The 20,994-nt window shown below is 43.4% G+C and overlaps 1 protein-coding gene and 1 long non-coding RNA gene across 3 annotated transcripts in view; one reads left to right on the top strand and one right to left on the bottom strand.

The window, feature by feature from the left end:
- Positions 1–20,994, top strand: part of LOC102932612 (CXADR like membrane protein) — a 69,142-nt gene that overhangs the window by 27,741 nt on the left and 20,407 nt on the right. The window lies entirely within an intron of this gene.
- Positions 1–20,994, bottom strand: part of LOC119564008 — a 55,780-nt gene that overhangs the window by 8,381 nt on the left and 26,405 nt on the right. Inside the window, exons 2-5 of one of the 2 annotated variants that reach the window (XR_006286969.1) lie at positions 16,888–17,137; positions 16,437–16,511; positions 15,685–15,756; positions 12,105–12,201 (exon numbers count right to left, since the gene is read on the bottom strand). This is a non-coding gene — a long non-coding RNA (uncharacterized LOC119564008). Of the gene's footprint in view, positions 1–8,921; positions 12,202–15,684; positions 15,757–16,436; positions 16,512–16,887; positions 17,138–20,994 lie in introns of those variants that run through there. The other variant, XR_005222871.2, reaches the window with a different exon arrangement.

Consider the following 20,994-nt stretch of genomic DNA (forward strand, 5'->3'; position numbering starts at 1 on the left):
CTATAGTTTACCTGATTACCATTTATAGTAAATGTTTTTTAATAAGCACGGATGTGTCCAGGCCTGCATAGATGCAAGGAAGACATGCCAGAGACTTCCCCAGATTGCAAGGTGCTGTGCAACGACTCGATTTATTAAAAGGAGGGTGAGAATTAAAAACAGCTCACCCAGTTATATAAACTCCCGCCAGTTCTGAATGAGTTTCAGATCTTGATATCAACTGACAGCTAGGCCTAGTCCATGATAAAGCTCTCCCCTTGCAAAAGGAGTGCAAGTTCATGACAATCCCTGCCACCAGCGTAGAAAGCAACAGGAGTTTAGTAGGATATAATGTGCAAAGATGTGAACCAATTGTCCTTGGTCTGTATCATTGTGAGAAAAATAAGTTCAAATAATACAGTAAACATTTTTAAAACATCTGGGGTAATTAGATGTCTGATGTCAGAGAGCCTTTAATCTAGCAGACAAAGTCGCAACAACACTCCATGGCTAGAAGTTCAACATTGACAAATTCAAACTGGAAATCAAGTTTCTAAAATTTAACAGTGAGGTTAATTAACCATTGGAACATTTCATCAGGGGTCTGGTGGATTCTCCAACTCTTGAAATCCCTACATCAAAAATGGATGAATTACTAAAAGTGACACTTTCATTCAACCACGAGTTATTGGACTTGCTGCAAGAATCACTGGGTGATATTCTATGGCCTGTGTGATGCGGGTATCAGACTATGATCAAAATGGTCCATTCTGGCCTTAAAATCTATTAATTTTATTACCTTTCATTTGTTGTCATTATTTTATTGATTGGGGCCCAAATTCAGCAAGACACTTATGCACATATGTAATATTAAGCATGTGAGTACTCACACTGATGTTGGTACTATTCACAGGCTTAACTGGTTTTAAGTGCATTACTGAATCAGAGCCATAGTTCTATGGAGGTACATAGTGCTTTACAGTAACTAATCAATGCTCAGATGGAGGTAGATGTTCTTTACAAATCTAAGATAGATAAATTCACATAGAAAAACACAGACTGGTATTCAATGTTTTAACTCTACTCATCTCTAATGGCTTCTCTGAGTGGATGTTTGTGTGTGGAGTCCAGACTCACCCCTTTCCCTGGGTTTGGATATATTTAAAACAGAAAAGAAACTAAGTTCCTCCTTCAAGACCGCTCAGCCCACACCCTAGATCTTCTCTCTATAGACCCACTCCCATCTCCATTATATCCAGGTGGGATAATGTACTACAGGCCTCAATGGGTTAGCAGAACCTACTTAACCCTTTCCCAGCAGGACCAGCACCTGCTAACGAGTGAGTGTTCTAGGAAAAAACTGCCACCCTATTACAGTCTCTTTTGTCCTTTTCTCATTCCCCTTAAGAAGGGTCTGATCTTAACTGTTTGATTTTTGTTACTGTGTAGCTTTGCTTTTGTATAGTAAAATCTGCAAATATTTCATATCCCTTTTCCCGTGTGCATACTTATTTTCTATGGGCCATATCCAAAATCCTTACTCAGGACTGTAGGCCAAGAGGTGCTGAACTCTCTTAAATCCCACTGACCTCCACTAGAGTTGCAGATGCTCAGCACTTCCTAAGGATTTGGTCTAAATTTAGCTGCCCGTGCTTCATGATGGCTCCTCCAATGAATAAATATTCAATAACAAAACAGCACGAGTCCATTTGAAATGTAAAAGGGGCAGGAATACAGAATTAGCATTGCCAGGAAGAGAACTGAATTTCACATGGGACAATCGTTGTTTCACTTATCACCAGCAAACAAAGCAAAGCAAGCAGCAAAGAAAACATAACGCAACAAAAGCTACAGTCTCTCCATAGTTTGCAGTCAGCAAACTGCTCTGTTTATTTACATAATGATGTATCCTTTGTGACTTTTTCCACCACTAGACTAATCTTGCCCTTCCAGACTGTTGATTCATCAGGTCTGGTGCCCTGCAACCGGCAGTGGCTAATTCCTGATGCCCCTCTCTCTCTTCTTCTTTCTATCTCTCTATTTTTTCTCATTTTCTGTCTGGGTTTTTTCCCTTTTTTTCTTTCTCTCAAATTTTTATTCCTTTGTTCTTTCTTTCTTTCTACCATAGTGCACCTAGTCATCTAAGCAATGTTCTACATTGATGCAGAGGGAGTAAATGGTTTCTTCCTAATCCCTGTAGTGATCTGCTTAAGCCTTAGCCTGCATAATTATGAATGTTGCTCATAAAATTATCCAGGCCTTTTAAAATCCCACCTGCACTGGCCCTGACCCCCTCTGGCAGTCTATTCCACAGGCCATAGCCACACTGTGCAAGCAAAGTAGTTCCTTTTGTTTGTTCTAAATTTACGGGCCATTTAATTTTCAGTGTCTAGTTGTTCTCCTGTTTTGATCCATTATGTCCCTGTCATATTCCTGTCTATTTCTTGCTATCTATTCCACATGATAGTTGATAATGCAACAGGCTTAGTGTTCAGGGCCCCACAGTTCAGAGGAAATAAGAAAGGACACAAACTCTCACCCCAAAATCATATCAAACCTTTTCTGACGGTTGGAAAATTTGGATGATTATTTTTTATTCTTTATTTTTAGGGATCTCGTAAGATTTGAGGTTTTGTGAGCCTCTCACGCTATTGTTAAAATGTGCAAAATAGGCTGGAGTTCCTGAATCGCTTTTACCTATCCTTTAAACCCATTACTTTTATTTTTCTAGGCTGAGTCAATTGCTTTTGACTCAGCCTAGAAATGATTTTCCGGCTGTAGAGTGGCCCGTCTAAAGCCATAGGGATAGAAGAGCCCGGTTTTCCCCCACACCCAAATTAGACTGGCATAAGCAAGTGCCATACACACATACATATAATAGGCTCTAACAAACCTGTGGCTGCCTAAAACTTCACAATTGTTGCTATGCTGCACATCAGTGCAACCAGAAACCTCATTGCAATAGCAGAGTTAAAACACAGGTCCTCCTGCTCCAAAGGCCACAGGCCTCTACTTGAGCTAAAGGACACTCTCAATTAGCAATTAGCCCTACAGGGCCTACGACAGGCAGGAGAGCATATTCTGTTCTGTACAGGGAAGTGATGCGCATACACACTAATCAGTCCATTAAAATACTGCATTTATATTTTCATTGGATTTTTTTCCTCTCTCTCCATCTCTGCTCCTTTCCCTCTCTCTCCATGTATTTGTTTTGCAGTCTATCCATTCTTTGCTCCATTTCTCACTTTTTATTGTATTGGCTTTTTCAGTCTGCTCCTTTCCAGTCTCTGCCAAGTGGGATGAAAACCCAATAACATCTGAGTTCAAGTCTAGTATGCAAACCCACAATATTCAGGTGGATTCAAAATGATGTGAAATGACTTTGCACCTTCCTGATTACTTTATATTTTTGCAATAACCTCTCACTGGTCAGCTCCTTCACAGAACCCCTCTACCATGTGCCCCACCCATTTTTCCTACTGTATCTATCTCCTAATATTCCAATATCCAGTGGACACTAAATCGCAAGCCCAGTACCTGATAATTCCCCCAATTTGAAAATCATCTCACTACTACTATCAGAGGGGTAGGCGTGCCACTTTCACTACTACTAGTTAGTATTGCTCGCCCAGATACTAAAGCCCACTGATTTTGCTTCACTACCAGCACTGAAGCTTCCAATTGGGTCATACTTTCTTAACGGTATTTAGCAACAGTTATTTTGCTTTGTTGTCTAGCCACATTTATTTCAAATTTCTAATAAAAAGCGTGATGAAGAAGCCATTGGGACTTAAGCATTTGCTTAAATTTAGGCATGGGCTCTGATGCTCTCCTAAGGAACCTGATTTTTAGCGATGCATCAATTTTGTGTCCAGTATTGGGAATGCAAAATATCGTGCACAATTGCATTCATTGAAAAATCTAACTCCCCACTCTGTGGGTATAGTTACATAGAATTCTCTAAGGGTACGTCTCCACTGCAAAAAAAAAACCTCAGGGCACTGAGTCTCGGAACCGGGCTCAATTGACTTTGGTTCAGACGACAGAGCTAAAAATAGCAATGTAGACGTTCCCACTTGGGCCGGAGCCCGGTTTCTGAGACCCTCCCCCGGCACTGGGTTTCTGATCCCATGCTCCAGCCTGACCTGGACTGTCTAAACTAGTATTTTTGGCCCTGCAGCCCTAGCCCCGCAAGCCCAGTACAACTGACCCGGGCTCTAAGACTTGGCATCACGGATTTACTGCAGTGTAGATATACCCTAAGCATGTCCAGCTGCAAGTGCTGTGCAGCTCTGACCCTGTTCTAATTTAAGAGCGTGGCAAAACTCCCTTTGACTTCAGTGGCGCAGGATCTGATCCTTATTGTGCCATTTGGAAGCAGTTGTTGAAAATGAAGAAAAACAAATCTTGCCATAACTCTTCCTTGTGCTCTCCTGTCTGTCCCCATCTGTTGTCTCTTGTCTTAGACTTATATTGTAAGCTCCTTGGGGCACGGACAGTCTTTTTTGTTCTGTTTGTACAGCACCTAGCACAATGGGGTCCTGGTCCATGGCTTGGTCTCCTGGACAATACCACAATATATATAATAATTACTAATATTGAGACACAGCTCTGTATTTAGCAGATAAAGCATGTTCCAGCAGACAAATCAGTCCCATAGTCAGTAACAACACATGGAAACATAGTTCACTAAGGAGTGATCTGACCCTAAGTGCAATATCCTCAGATACAGTGCTTTAATCCTCCACAGCAATGCTCTTTGAAACTCAGCCAAATTCACCATGTCAGGAGCCTTAGGACAGCAGAGAGGCATCAGGACATTGTTTATGTATTACTTTTATTTTTTTCTTTTAACCTAAAAGTTCTGTGGGGGGAATTTATTACCAGCTACGAAACGTGGCTGCATCAGTGAATGAGAAGCAGTGACATTAAAAGTAATTGACATTAAAATGTTGTGACATTAAAATTAATCATGTTTGATGGATGTTAGAGACTGAATCCACAAGGCTCCAGGGTTCACATTTTAGCAAGTTCTAACATTCATTCCTACCCTCTTCTGCCTCTGTTATGTAACTTCTCCCCCCCCCCCCCCCCGGGTCTCTAAGACCATCTGTAGGGAGGGGCTGGAGAAGGGTGAATGCTATTTCAGGAAGTAGGATGCCTTTCCACTTGGAATTGCAGCCAGGGCTTGGGCTAGACTGCTGGGTTACCTCTGCTGAGTGCATTTACGCTTTGTCTACACTGGCAAGTGAAATACAAAACTTTTGTCCTTCAGAGGTGTTAAAAAAAACACACCCTGAAAGACAAATGTTTTCTCGACGACAAGCACTGGTGGGTGCGCTCTCCTGCCGACAACGCGAACGCTGCTCGTTGGGGGTGGTAGTTTTTTGTTGGCGGGAGACTCTCTCCTGCCTACTAACAGTGGCTACGCTGCGCACCTTTTAGCGGCATGTCTGTAGCAGCACAGCCGTGTCGCTAAAAGCTGCGGAGTATAGACATAGCCTTAGCCTGAGACGTGTTGGGGGAATCTGCTCACTGCTTCAAGGAAACGTCATAGGCTCTTCTCATAATGCCTTTGACTGGGACAACCCACTGCTTCTGGGAGGAAGAAAGGGGTACAAGACACATGTCCCATAAGTCAGAAGGGTTAAAATAATCAGTTTGTTCTACCCTCCTACTCATGGGCTGCCAAGTACTTACCTTTTCATTTTCAAAGAGTTACATAGGATTTAGCCCCTCCTATTGATTTACATGGTGAATTTCTTTCAGACGGTTCGGACAAAGGAAATGGGAGTCAGGATTCCTGAGTTTTATTCCTGACTCTGTCGCCGATTGACTATGTAACCTTGAGCACGTCACTTAACTTCTCAAGTTTCCCTACCTGTAAATAAGGATATGAGCTCACACGGAGACTGAGGACAAGTATTTTTTAAATGTACTTGTAAAATATCATCCTCATTGCAGTTCTGAGATTTAATTAACTGGTGCCTGTAAAGAGCTTTGAAATCCTCAGCTGAACTATGTATAACACAGGTGCCAAATAATGTTAACTTCTTTATTGCTGCCTGGTTTGCCAGGGTTTTGGATAACAAATGCACCTCCCACACTGCTTTATGTGAGTGGAACGCCCTTAGTGAAGGACCTGACTCTTCAAAACACACTGCCAAGCTGTGCCTCTGATATGTGAATTAAGGCTCCATAAACTCTAATCGCTTCCACGGATTTTACTGGGACGCGTGAAGCTAAATCGGGAGCAACGCTGAAAGTGTTCAGAAGTTCTGTTGAAAGTGGATGTTTTAGTATAGGGGGCGTACCCTCAGGTAGCCATTCTGGCTCCAGACCAAGAGGGAGATGTTCAGTGAGCGTCGCTCAACACAGCTTGGTCAATGGAGCTACACTGATCTATCCCCACTAAGAACCTGGCCTCAGGTCATTAAAGGTGAATGCTGGTTCCCATCTAAGAGCTCTTTGGCGTTATTGAAATGGGCGTGCTGATCTCAGTCCAGTTCCAGGTGAAGTGGCATCTGCATTGCAAAACCATCATTGCAGGTGGGACTAATTGGTCCCATGGGCCGTAGTCTCAGCAAGGAGACTATGGATTAAATGGATCATAGAGACATCTAGAGAGGGTTCTTCCAGGACAGGGCTGAAGGGAGGCAACATTGGCGAGTTTGCCATGTCACTTGCTGTGCAGAAGCAGCTGTGCAAAATTCTTCTCTTTCTGTGAGAGTAGCTTTCTCCCCTATTTTGACAGGCTAGGAAAAATATTAGTGTGTTGTTGTCCTCATCATCCTGGTAAGGTCGGCCGTAAGCAGAGTGTATATCCGGGCTGCTTAGCTTTCGTAACAATTGTGCAAGGTTGAGCCAGGGACATCACATCCGTCTCCAGGGCTGTTAACACTGCACGAGCACAGAGTGCAAAAAAAACTGGCACCGTTTCCACTGAAGGGCCTGGAGCTTCTCTAACAGCTGGAGGGGACAGAGCACAAAGTGACACCTGCACTTCAGAGCCAAGTCATTTAACAGCAGCTAGGAGTACAGGGAATGTCAGGAGCGGTTTTTGGCAGGCCACCATGCACACTGTTTCCTTTGCAGAACGAGAGCCAGGTGGTAATGACGGCAGCTGGCTCCTCCTAGACTGGAGCCAGCCCTGAGGAGATGCTGCCTCTGAAAGGGGAGGAGGAGAGGCAGCATTTTCTGGTTTTGCATGTAATATTTTCCCACTTCCTTTTTTGGCAACATGAGGTTCCGTGTGGCCTCAGAAAAAACGAAACGCTGTATTGGGCAAGAAGCCAGCCACCTTCTCACAGCCTCAGCTCTAGGCTGGCTTCGCTTCCTGGCCTGTTTGCAAACCACAAGGAGCAGCACCGTGCTGAGCTGTGCTGTTTCTCTTACTGTGGGCAGCATGGGCTGCGTGGGGGGCATCTCTTGTTTACTGAAAGAGCTGGTACAATGGGCACATGGACTTTCACAATGGCCTGTTCCCCAGCACTGGGCAATTGTTTGCTTTAGAAGTTCCCTCGGCCTCTCTGGAAGCCATGATGGTGTAACTGCATTTTCACAGCCAAGCCCAGAGACCACCCTGCATGGTTATTGCAGCTGGTTAGAGGAAGCCTTGTCTAGCGGTTATAGCACAGGGATGACCACTCTCTTCTGCTTTTGCAGGAGATCAGAAACTCCCATTGAAATCAATGTATTTTGCAGAGAGAGAATTAGACCGCAGAACATTTGTGTTCTATTCCCAGCTCTAATATTGACTCATTGTGACTGTGGGCAAGTCCCACCATGTCTCTGGGCCTTGTTCATCCTGAGTGTAAGGGCACACGGGAGTTAAACTATGGATGAATTTGGCCCCACCCTCTGCAAGCTAGCAATAATGATATTTAACCAGCTTCACTGGGAGATTGTGAAGCTCATTTAACTAATGGCTGTAAAAAGCACATTGAGACCTCGGGATGGAAGGATCTAGGGAAGTGCCACGTTTTTCTCTTTTGAATGGTGCAACATGTACAAGTTTTACAGCAGAGGCACTGTATGGGGGAGGGTAGTTTTAAAACAGCTTGAGCTGAGCAAGCCAGTTGAGCAGTTGTTCCTTTTCCATATGCAACATGAGACTCCAGTTGGTTGGATGCCACTGGACAGATGTTGTTTCCTTAAATCCGTAGACTAGGCCAATGACGAGAAGAATGTTTCCTATTAACATTTTAAAGTTTTCAAAATGAAGCTCAAAACAAACAAACTTTTCTTCTGGTTTATACTTCTCTGGTGCTGCTTATTCAGAGATCTCAAAGCACCTCCCAACACTCCTGGGGTAGATAATTTCTGATTATCCACATTTTGTGGGTGGGTAAACTGAGGCATGGAGCAGTTAAAGTCCAGAGTTTGGCTTCCTAATTTGAAACACCTAGGTCCTGGTGCCCAGCGGTGCTGAGCACCCACAACTCAGGGCTGGTCTAAACTGGCAACACTTTAACGTGGCTTGTGTAGTCACAGCAGAGTTCTGGGAGAGAGCTCTCCCAGTGCTCTAAAAAAACCCACCTCCACAAGAGGCGCGGCTCCCAACGCTGGGGCACTGTCTACACTGGCGCTTTACAGCGCTGAAACTTGCTGCGCTCGGGGGGGTGTTTTTTCACACCCGAGTGAGACAGTTGCAGCGCTGTAAAGTGCCAGTGTAGCCAAGCCCTCAGACTGCAATCAGTGGAGAAGATGTGAGTGCACAGGATCTCGGCGAAAAATAGCCCAAGGTGTCTTAATTTAGGCAGTCAAAATTAGTGTGTGCTAGGGCTGTTTGGAAAAAATTTCTATCCAACCTTGTTTTGACTGAAAATTATTTTTTCAACTAAACAAAAACCTTTGCAGAAAAATGCCTGCTTCCTTTGAAAATATTCAATTTTTCATCGGAAAACAAAACCGTGAAAAACCAAGTTTCTTTTGGTTTTCAGCCAAAAATGTTTTAGGTTTTGGCAACTTTGGACCAAAACATTTTTGGGTTTCCATAGGAAGTCGTCATTTTCCACTGAAAATTTCAACAATAATGAAAAATGTCTTTGTTTTTGTTTTAAAAAAAAATTGACCAACTCTAGTTGCTACTTCTCTAAATATATGGGCCTAAAAGACTGCCAACATCACATAGTGTATGTGGCAGAGCAAAAAATCGAACCAAAGAGTTCCAAAGCCTAAACCCATGCTCCATCTTCCTAGAGAGATGTTGAATAAGACAAAAATGTTCTGCAAATATTTGTTTTATTTTAAATGAAATTTTCTGTGAGCGGGCTACTGCCCTGTTTGCATCACTTCCTATGAACATTCCAGACACTGAGGTTTTTTTCTGGCACCTTGAAAGTGAATTTCAATGTCACCTATGTGAATAAGGGTGGGAAATTAATTTTAAATTCACATGCACATTTGCTTGCTAGCTTATCCAATCAGGAAACAACACCAGATGATTCATCTGACCAATCAAAACTAAGCTCTTTTTTTGGATTTGTCTTAATGACACAGAGTAAAAAATTCAAAAAGCTGTTTAGTCAATACTAGAATAATGAATGAATTGGAGGAAACGGTGACCTGCTCACAGATATTCAGTCAGCAGCAAAAGAGGTTAAATTCATCAGATAAATTATTTGCTCAGCTCTACATTAGACCACACATGCTGGGTTAGCTGGGGTTTACTTTAGTGTCTGACAGATGGCTGCCAGACATTACAATGGACCCAATCACTTAAAAGTCTCCCTGTGTAGAAGCTGTGTGTGCATTTTTCATGTCACTGCAGCTGAGCCTCGAGAATCAAGCTGTGGGACCCTGGTTGTCTCAAGGAAAGTAACTGTACCAGGTGAGGAAACGTCTCCGTGGTAGGAGAGATTCAGAACCTCTTGCCAGATGTTACTGCCGTGAAGAAAGATGAGAGACGTGCTGGGGGGTTAAAGGGAGCGGAAATCAAGAGGTTGGCGTTCTAATCTCAGCTCTGTCCCTGACTCACTGTATGACCTACCACAAGGCATTGTTTTGCAATGAGAAAGGGCCATTGATGGAGGCAAAATAACACTACGGGACCAGTTCTGGACCTCATCACTTATATGCTGCTTTGTTGGGGTTGGCAAGGAGCCACAGTGGGTTGGAGGAGAATTCTCTTAATTCAGAAGCAGCATAGGGTCAATGTAAGCAGTCCCAGAGTAGGGGGCATGCCCAGGTAGGGAACAAATCATAGATCGGAGACAGCATGCTTGTACTGCTGAGTGCTGCTGGTATTCTGGGCTGTAGCACAGCCTGGGGAGCCTGCTGTAAGTGAGAGCAGTCCCCAGTGGCTACAGTAACTTATGCAAGAGCCTGTTTTGACCTCCACAGCAGCCCAGAATCTGGATGATGGAAAGATGATGGAAAGCCACCTTTGCCCCCCTGCCTCACCTCCTGTTGAGTCACACCTCCTGTGCTGTGTCTCTGAGAGGGTGCAGCACAGAATCTGCCCCTTGCTCTAATCATGGTATTTCAGTTCCTTTGTGCTTGGCATCTTGCAGGGAGATGTGAACGTGAACTTGGCCCAGAATAACTCCCCTCTGAGCCGTGGTTCCTTGAAGCAAAACCACGCCAAGAAATAGACAAATACTGAGGCCCTGGAGTTTTCCTGCACATGAAAGCCACTTGGACACCTGGGGCCAGAACACATAGCCCTTGTGTTAAATTACCCTCCAGGTCAAACCCTAGCAGGAGACTTTCAACCATTCCCTGCAGGCCCGTATTTCCCTCCACATGTGATAAGAGCTGAGCTTAAACCATGTTCCTTGGGGGTTTCAGGAATGCATTTTCAAACAGAGCTTTTCATTGCTCTGTAATCCCAGTGCAGCCCAGGGCAGTGTCACAGTGACAGATGAGGGAGATATTGAGTGACAGGGTTTCACAGCCTGTGAAGAGACTCACTCCTGGGGACAGAGTGGGGGAGGTCTGGTAATTGTCTCTGCATTTTGAGGGGTGTTGTTCAGTGGAATAACTGAAAACTTGTATCCTCTGGAAAATGGTCTCTTCTTGGTTTGGAGCTGTGCAGGGTTGCAAAGAGTTCCTTCTGTGAAGAGATGGGTGTCTATCTCCTACATTACTGAACCGAGGGAAAGGGCTCAGATGCAAGTTGCTTAAGAAAAGATGTTTTTAATGTGTGGTTAATAACACTTTTCATCCAAAGGTCTCCAAGCTCTTGCCAACCATTAATTATTTAAGTCTTACACCCTCAGACACAGGTAAGTATTATCATCTGCTTTACAGCTGGGGAAAGTGTGGCACAGACTTGCCGAAAGTCCACCCTTTGGGCCAAGTCCAGAAGTTTTTCATTCATCGATTAGAAGGCTAGAAGGGACTACTGTGAGCATCTTGTTTGACCTCCTACATAACACATGCAAGTCTTATAGTTAAGAGAATGCAAACTATTCCAACAGTAGATTAGACAGGAGTTGAACTTGCTGCTACAAACCATTCCTGTTTTCACTGATCCATGAAGCTCTTCTTTAGGGTTAGATCTGTCCCTACAAGCAGGGGCTAATCGGAAGAACGCTCTGAGGCTCCCCCTTGTAAAGTTTCTCTCTGATCATTGTGCAGGGTTGGTCCCTCCCTCTCTGAACAGGTTACAGATCTGCCTCCAAACCACATGAATCCACTGGGATCTGAATCTGCATGGAGGCACTTGCTCTGTTATCTCCTTGCTCAGGACATTCCCTGGAAGTTCCAGTGAATGAGAGCTACTAGGGTGTTAGAATTGGTGCCACTGAGCTGTCCCCAAGAGCAGAGGAATGTAAAGGTAAAGTATAAAGACACTTCTCTCCAACTTCTTAGGTCCTGCATCAAGTACAGTTCAGCTGGACCCAGTGACCAGGGTACTTAGTCACTTAGTGCAACCACTAGTGGGTTTAGGATATGTCAGAGAAAGTGCAGATTAAATACGAGTTCAATGTTCAATTATAAATCCAGCAGATGCAAAAAACTGGATGACAAATACAAATGTGTACAATAATTCATCACATAGAGCCTAATTAATAATGATCATCATTCTTCTCTCTTTTTTCAAATGGGGAGAATCCCATATTTCATTACATCTACAAGACCAGCGTTCTCCCTTGCGCAGCCACATCGTTTTCTCATACCTCCCACTTGTGCCAGTAGCTGAAGCCACTCTTGATGCAAACAACTCTTGATGTGAGGGAGTTGGTCGGTCACGTTGCTGTAGGGGCTTCCCAGGATCTGGATGAGGACAAGGGAAAAGTTCAATGACACTTTTATTTAAGTTGAAACCTATGTTGTGGTCAGCCCCCTTTAATACAATGAGGGGAAGGTGAGAATTCAGAGTCTCTGTGGCAGAGTTTAGCTGGACATGAACGGGGGTTACCCATTCCTCCTAGGCTTAGCTGTATATACTCCACCTGACCTTTACAGTATGTTCCTTGATAACATGCCTGACCTTTTCAGATCTAATTAGCAAATACGCTCAACTGTTGCCCAAATGCCGTATTTGTCTTTTTCCTCCTCTGTTCCGCATGTTGGAAACACTGCTTGCTCACCAGAGCTCAATGGTGTATTTGTAGCTCTCAGTCAGAGCTTCCTTACTCTCAGGACACTGATACCCAGATGCAAAGGGCTCTGCCTCTTCAGCCATACCTACAGTAGCCCTGACTGTGAAACTGGGACACGTCCCCAACAGAACTGCATTCCTCTTTTGTGCAAAGGTCACAGGCATATTTGGCAGGCATGGCACTTGTATGTTCCCATCCAGGGCTTCCCTCAGCAATGGCCTTAGGCTCATGAAGCCTTTGCCATTGGACAGTGCCCTGTGCACTTAAGAACATGCCAAACAAACAAATGCTTCAAAGGATGGCTTTAGAACCCAGCAGCGTAGGCAGATGTGGCATAATCTGTCCCCCACATAGGTCTCTAAGAGTCAGAAGATGCTTAAGCCCTGAATCACAAGGTTTAATATTCCTTCCAAAATGTGCTGCTATTTTGATAATTCTGGCTATTCCTGGTATCCATACAAATATCCAGTCTTTGTTAGGTTCCCCTCATCGTCATTAACGTTTCTATCCTCACAACACCGCTGTTAGATAGAGAAGTGCTGTTACCCCCCACCACATAGATGAAGAGCTGAGCCCAAAGTCACATAGTCTGTGGCAACCCTGGGGTCCTGAATCCCATGTTAGCTTGCCAATTACTGGAGGGTTCTTCCTTTCAACAATGATGGCATAAGGCCTGTGAATGAATCACTGTGTCTTGGACTTGGGCATTTAGACCTCACAAAAGGCCACAATGAGCTACACAGGATGGAGAAGAAGATGCAGTTTCTGCCCCAAGGAGCTTACAATGGAAAGAGGCAGCAGCAGAAAGCAAGATGAGAGCCATAGGGGAAGGTTCTATTTATTGTTGTTGTTTTATCAGTTGTGTGTGTGACTGGATGGACATGTTTATTGTGGGAGATGAATCAGAGGGTGTTTTGTTTTGTTTTTGCTGAGGTGATTTACCCCTTGTGGGCTTCACAGAAAAAGTCTGTTTTAGTCGCCAAGAAAACAAACCCCAATCCAAGAACTAGTCTCCTTCCTTTTTGGTTGAACGGGTGGGTGGGTTAACAAAGTGCTACTCCATGTGCTTGAAATGATACTTTCACCCTCCTTCCCTGTCGCAATGGGATGGGGGAAGTTTTTGTTACAGAATATTCAGTTAATACTGTCCCCAGTAAATAGAGGAAAAGGTAAGGTAATGAACGCCATAGTTTGTATCTGTGGCACTATTGTCCTCTGCTGGATAGAATCAGAATTGCTTTACTATATGACATAGATCCCCATACTGCTAGTAGATAATGCAGATTTCTCTTTCGCTCAAGTGGTGCTTTTGGAGAAAGTGTTTGAGTTTTAACCCTTTCACCATCAGGAAGTTCAAAGCAGAGCTGCTTTGAAAATGGGGGAAAGGATTTGGTGAAAAGATTTGTGAAAACTTCAAAATTTCAAAGATGTTTCCATTGCACAGGGTTTGAAATGGATCCACTTTCATTTTTAAAAAAATTTCAAGATATTTTTAACTAATTTTTTATTGAAATTGTTTTCAAACCATTTTGTTTACCAAAACCTCCAGTTTTGAGTAAAAAACCATATTTTTTGGTAAATAACAAAAGCAATTCAAAAATGATTTGATAAACATACTTAAAAAGGTCATGGAATATTTCACAAAAACAGAAAATTTCAATGATGTCAACAATATTTTGTGAGAAGTTTTGTTTTTGAAGAAAGGCCATTTTTCAATGAAAAAATGTTTAGTGCAAAAAATTGCTAACATTATTTAGTTCCAACTAACTGTGGTGTGCAGCACTCTGGCAACAAATCCTAAGTGGTCATAGATTTGTTAGAATATTCATCTTGCATATTCAAGGAAACAATTTAGTAGTTTATATTCAGTACAGGTGCAGCTGTCTCTTCAATACCTTTAATCCATTAGCACAGGGAGGAAGATTAGGATTAGGATGTTTAAAAATGCGGATTAGAATTACCTTGTTCAGGTTCTAAAACAGTAGTTGATAACGCGTATTGCAGAAAACTTTCTTTGGCCCAAATGTAATCACATTTCCTGGCACACTTACTGTCAGATCCTCAGCTGGCATCAACTGGCATAGTTCCACTGAAGCCAAGGTAGCCCATTGATTTGTATCAGCTGAGGATTTAACTCTCAAATTATAGATTTCAATCTTGTTGGGGATGGAATCCTTTCCAGACGATTGCTGTGTCTGTGTGTGTGGTGGGGGAGGCTGTGCGTGTGTTTGTAATATGCACTGTAGCTGTTCTTTCATGGCAGTCACTTCAAACTAAGAATATATCTAATCAGTAGCAAGCCAGTGTGAAAAACATTTGGCCAAGTCTGGCATTATTATATTTTTAATTTATTTAGCACTTAGCAATACATTCTTCTTGCATTCTCTGATCCTGAATTTTCAGTCCCTTTAGCATTGGTAGCTATTGTGCCACGGTACACATTGGTATTGGTAGCTATTGTGTCATGCCTACCTCATGCTCAAAGGGGAATGGAGTAGCTATTGTGCCATGTTGCTACATGTCAGTTAAAACAGCTGCTGTGTTCTGCCTCAGAGGTGGCTTCCCTTCCATGGTGGGAAAAGTCCTTCCAAACAGTGTATGCCTTTCTCCTATGAGTAGCTCTTTTGACATCAGTGGGATTGCTAGCATGAGCAAACTGTGCAGGATTTGACCTTCAGTTTGTAAATTTGATTGGAAAGAGCCTTGGGATCCTTCTGGACACAGTGCCTTTTACAGAAGTGCGAGCTGAGTGTTTTTTCAGTGTAACACAAACTAGCATTCAGTACCTCTGATGAGCTTGGGGGACAACAAAGATACCCGCTTTCTAATATCCACATGCCTGCTTATCTTTCAATATATAAAGTCCGATTTACATTCCAATACACTCCTTACTTTGCTTGGGCTGGTGATGTGACTCCTGGAGTGTGATGCATGGAACTCTGCCTCTTGTCTTTTGGGAGACAGCACTATGCGTACAGAATTGTTTAATTCCTCATGGTAGTGGAAAAAACCTGGGAAAGGATGAAGGGAGCAGACAGTAGTCTCATTTCCAACCCAAAGTCCTAAGGGATTGCTTGCAGCTGGCATTGTGCTAGGCCAAACTCTGGGAGGGATGTGGAGAATAGCATTAAATAATACTAATAAGATTACTCACGGCTTGATCCTCCTCTTACTTATAGCCACGTAAATCAGGAGAAACTCCATTGAAGACAGTGGAATGACATTACTGTACAACAAGAAGAAAATCAGACCCTTAGCATTTACATTCCATCTTCCAAAAACTTTGCAAGCATAAACTAATTAATTAAGTCTCACACTTTCCCTGTGTAGTGGGAGAGTATTATTAGGTCCATTTTAAAGGTGAGGAAACTGAGGCAGGTTAGGTGATTGATGCAAGACTAAAGAGGGAATCTAGTCCAATCTCGGATTAGATTTTAGTAGTTCCTGGTACCCGGTCCCGCGCTTGGCCACAAGCCCACGGCTCTCATTCAAAAAAATGATCCATTGGAGCCACACAGAATTTAATGTATCTTTTTCACAAGACTAACGGAGACGTTCTGCTGTTCGTTTTCTGCCCTAGAGTAAACTGTGGCTGCATGTTTGAGAGTGGGCGGGAATATGAAAAGTGACAGAGTGCTAATACATTAGGCATTCATTTTGCATCGTATTAGCAATGCTTGTACTGGATAAGTGAAATGTCATACCCTGTTAACAGACAATTATGGGAATATAACTGAGCATTTCACTAAGGTAACATGAAAGTGGTTAACAGGGATGAAGCTTGTATCTTGGAAGTGCATTTGTCTTCACTGTGGATTATTGCTGCAGCAATAAAGAGATGCAATAAAGCACTCAGTTTACTTTGGAATAGCTTTTCTTTGACTTTAAAAAATGAAATTTACCCACCTGTGAAGAAAAACAGCAGAGGAAATGGAGCCATAGGCCAGCCCTTTTTGGAGAACTTTTGTCTTGCTTTGGAGCCTAAAACAACGACAAAAAATTGGTTTGATAGTGGTTTGTTCAGAAGCAACTCTTTTATTACCCTCCCAAATGTAACTTTCCAGTCTTTCTTTGCCCTGAATTTTCAGAACTGAACATCTCAGCTGAGCCCCCACATTCCATCTTTGGGCCTACCAGTTGATGAGGAAAATAGAGAATTGGGCTACTCCATTCCCCTTTGAGCATGGGATGGGCATGCAGTGTAGGTCTGTACATTTTGAAATAACGCTCCATGTAAAGACTCCAGTTTGACGTTTGCACAGCTACTCAGCTGCATCGCCACTGAAGTCAATAGAATTGTATCTGTGTTAACAAATGGAGAATCTGAACCCATGGTTTGCACAGGAAAGATATGTACCCTGAGCCAGATCCTCAGCTGTTCCATTGACTTGACATAGATTTACTCATGTTAAAGATCCTTGAGACCCAGCCTTTGTCTTTCTTCTCTGTTTGGACTGTACATTCTTTAAGGCAGCGACTGTCTGATTATGGGTGAAAAGCTGACTCCATTGAATGGAAAAGCTTCCAGTGACTTCAGTAGGGCCAGGATTTCACTCTGTGTTTAGCACAATGGAACGCTGCTGTCAGATGGCAGCCTCCAGGTGCTCCTGTAATACAAACAATATGTAATCACAATAAATAATGAGAGGCAATGTGTTCTCTAATTCTTAGAACAGGCTCCTGAGAGCCAGGTCACTTGGCATGAAATCCAGACTCCACTTGGTTCCTATTCCTGCATCTGCCACTGATTCACTCCATGGCTTGGGCAAGTCACTTCACCCCTCTGTGACTCTGTTTTCCCATCTGTTAAATAAGTATAATAATACCTGCCTCACTGGCACGATGCTATAGCTTAATAAATTCATGCTTGCACAGTTCTTTGTCTTCCTCAAATGGAAGAGACTATAGAAATACAAAGTATTTTATTTCCTTCCTCGTCCTCATCTTTCCTCTCATATTCTCAACCTTGCTTTAAATCGCGGGTATTTGTTGAAGAAAAGCCAGCAGAATGTCTCATATTTTCATGGAGATCTGTCCCATTCTCCCTCTTCCTCAAGGCACAGCTCTGTAGGGCACCCAGAGTGTCATAGATTCCATCACTGTCTGTGTGAATGTTTGGGGGACAGCCTTAGGTGTTTCAGCGCCCTAATGTATCTGGGAGATGTACTGACAGGTTCTCTGCAAACATCTGAAAAACACAGCCTGAAATGACCAGCTGAATTACTCAGTGGCTTAGCTGAGCCATGTTACTGTAAAGAAGCAGACACCTTGACTCTTTTATTAATAAAACACCTGGACTTTTAGCTAGCAGGCTAAGGGACTTCATACCTTTCATTGTATAAACATTCTAAAATTTTGAAGATGAAGCTCTAGCATCTTGTTTTCTGTTTGCTTTGGTCTCGAAGGCTGTAAACCTGACACCTTTTACTAGCATTAAACATTAATTTGAAAATCAAAAACCAACCAACCAAACAAAAAAAAAATGATCCCAGTGCCTAGAGATTGTTTGCCTCCACAGAGCCCCTATCTAAATCAAAGTCCAATTTCTTTCTTGTTTTCCCCCATCCCTCCTCAAGAATCTGGATGAAATCCTGACTCTACTGAAGTCAATGGCAAAGCTTCCATTGACCTCATTAGGGCCAGGATTTCACCCATTGTTTTCAGCAACGTGAATGTAAGATCTTTGGGACAGGGGCTGTCTTCCGTGTTATGATTGTAGATCTCCCAGCACAATGGGGTTCCAATTCTGGTTCAGCTTCTGAGCACTACTGTTCTAGAAAACACCATAATAATAGTATGTTCCCTGCAGCCTTTGTAGAATATTGCATCAGTCCTTGGATTACTTTTTTAAGAAATAAATGACGAGAACTATTTAGTATGGAAAGAAGAGCAACAGAGGATCTGATAGTGGTATATATGGTCAAAAATAGTATGGAGAGTGTTTGCCCACTCTCATATTATAGGAACAAGAGGGCACCTGATGGAATTAAAAGTAAATGTAGAATGGTTCACCCATGGAACTTGCTGCTGCAGGACCTCACTGAAGTAAACAAATCAGTACTACTAATAGTAATATAACAAAAGGATTAGACCCTTGTGGAAATAAAGATAGCGTCTGCAATAATTTTAACGAGGAAAATATTAAAAGAGCTATCAACCCTTATGTTTGCAGGGCATAATCAGATCACTAATCAGGAAATGTCATCCTTAACCCGCATTCATAGCATTGCATATTGATTGATGTATTTTAAATGTGGAGGAGATTCTATTTTATTCTATTCCGAATAGGTTCTTATACTTCCCTCATCACCATAGCATCTAAGCACCTTCCAGTTGTGCATCAAACAATGTTATTAATATCTGTCAAGTGTGCTTCATTTTCTCCCTCATCCTCTCCCAAGGGGAGAACTGTGTGTGCCATGAAGTGTTTGGTTTTGGTCATTTGTTTTTTTTAAACAATTTACAGTTAGGAAGAAGCTACTGGACTAGATGGACCGTTGATCTGTTCTGGTTATGACAGCTCCTATGTCTCCCATCTTTAGAGGAAACATCAGATGCTATACTGTTCATATCAGAATACCTGCCTTTTTCTCATGTGTCACTGTCCATGACTTCCACGTGGCTGGACTGTCTATCCATTTCTAGCCAATTCACCCAGAGTCCTGCGTTTAGAAGGACTAAAACAGCGTAGAGAGCTTCATGCAAAACCCATGTGTTCTCTGCCCCATTGAAAAGTAGTAATAAAAACCAGAATCAGAACAGACATATTTAACTAAAAAAATAATAGTTTTAGTGATATTGGTACATAGAGAAAAGCAAAATGCCAGCACCTCCTTATCCCCTAATGGTATTATGTATATTTCTGAAATGGCTTCTGAACGATCCGGTAAAGATATCCATTGGTGCAGTGATAATGCCCTGGAGTTCACAATCCCATTTGAATTCAGCAAGGGGTTAAGGGGCCCATGCTGAGGGAACCTTTTGCAAGATCAAGACCCGAGTATGCATCTGCATTCCGACTTAGACAAGTACCCTGTACAATTGCACAATCTAGCCCTACAAGAGGCAAGAGAAGCTGCGCAGGAGCAGTGCAAAGAGGCTGTGGTATCGCTGGACGCATTTGCGTATGCATATGTGGACCAGGCCCTCCCCTGACATCTTCATCCCTCCCATCGTATAATGCTCCTCTCGGGCTCTTGTCACAGAGTGCCTGAGGAGTGGTTCCTCTGAAACATATTTGGATGAGCCAAAACAAGGGAGGCCAACTCTCACCCCACCAACTCCCACAGCTAGTGGTGTTTCTTTTGGTAGGAGTCTGCATAGCACCAGCCAGATTTTAGCCTCACCTGCCCTCCCCCTCTCAGTCCCTGTTAGCTTTTAAAACAAATGTTTTCCTTCATTAAACTGTATTTTTCTGTTTTGCTGGGGCCTGATTAACTCCTCGGCAGCTCTGCTTCCAAAAGCCTCAGATCATTACTTGGAAACGCCGCAACACGCATGTTCCTTCAGTTTTATTTCATTGCTGTGCAGGAATCCTGTTCTCAAGCCTCCATCCCAAGCACATGTGATTTCAATCAGAGAGAGGACCTCTGCAGTGCTGTGTTTGTATGGGTGGGATCTGCTGACCTCTGTGTTTTGACACAGCTCTGCCGTCCCTGCGGGAGCTGACTGCAAGCTCACATTTTTCATTCGAGACGCTTTCGCCTCACAACCAAATTCCTGAAATCAGAGAGAGGCCGAGTGGGGCAGGCGGCAGGCGGCATGCACTGGCGGCTGGATCTTGCTCACTCGGCGCGTTCAAGCTCTTGGGAGAAGGTGACCCCTGACCCATATCCCTCAGCTGGCCAAGGAATACAAAAAGCAGATGTCCAGAACATAGTCTTGGCTGAGCTAATTACCCTTAGGAGACTTCCATCCACCCCCAGCTCCTCCTCCACTTGCGGAAAAGAATGTCAAATCGCCATCTCTGTGTAAAAGGACACCATTTTACATCTGTTTGGACTTCAAATGCTGTGGAGGGTAGCGAAGTGTTAAGACTGGAATCATAAATGGCAACGGGAAACGTAACACAAAAGGAGGGGATAGGGTCTAATGGTTAATGTCAGGGTTGTGCAGAGGTTTTTAGGGGCCCTGGGCAAAATCTGAAACTGAGGGCCCCTCACCCTTCCAAAAAATTGCCACTGAGAGGATCTCAAGGTGGGGGTGAGCTGGAGAGCAAGCCCCCACCACACTCAACTCTGGGCATTGCAACCTGGGTATGGGGTTGTAGTGCCACTTGTCCGCCTCCTGCCTAAAGGAGGGGCTGCTGAGTCAAATTTCAGTGAGTGGCATTGCAACTCCGTGTACCAGGTTGCAACTTTACTCCGTTTGGGAGCCCTCTCAAATGGGGGCCCAGGGCAAACTGCCCCTTTGACCTCCCTCTTTCTTTCCCCCACTCCTCTGGGCAGCCTTGGTTAGCACACAG

The sequence above is a fragment of the Chelonia mydas genome, chromosome 22, assembly GCF_015237465.2.
Source record: "Chelonia mydas isolate rCheMyd1 chromosome 22, rCheMyd1.pri.v2, whole genome shotgun sequence".
In the NCBI taxonomy this organism is placed as follows: Eukaryota; Metazoa; Chordata; order Testudines; family Cheloniidae; genus Chelonia; species Chelonia mydas.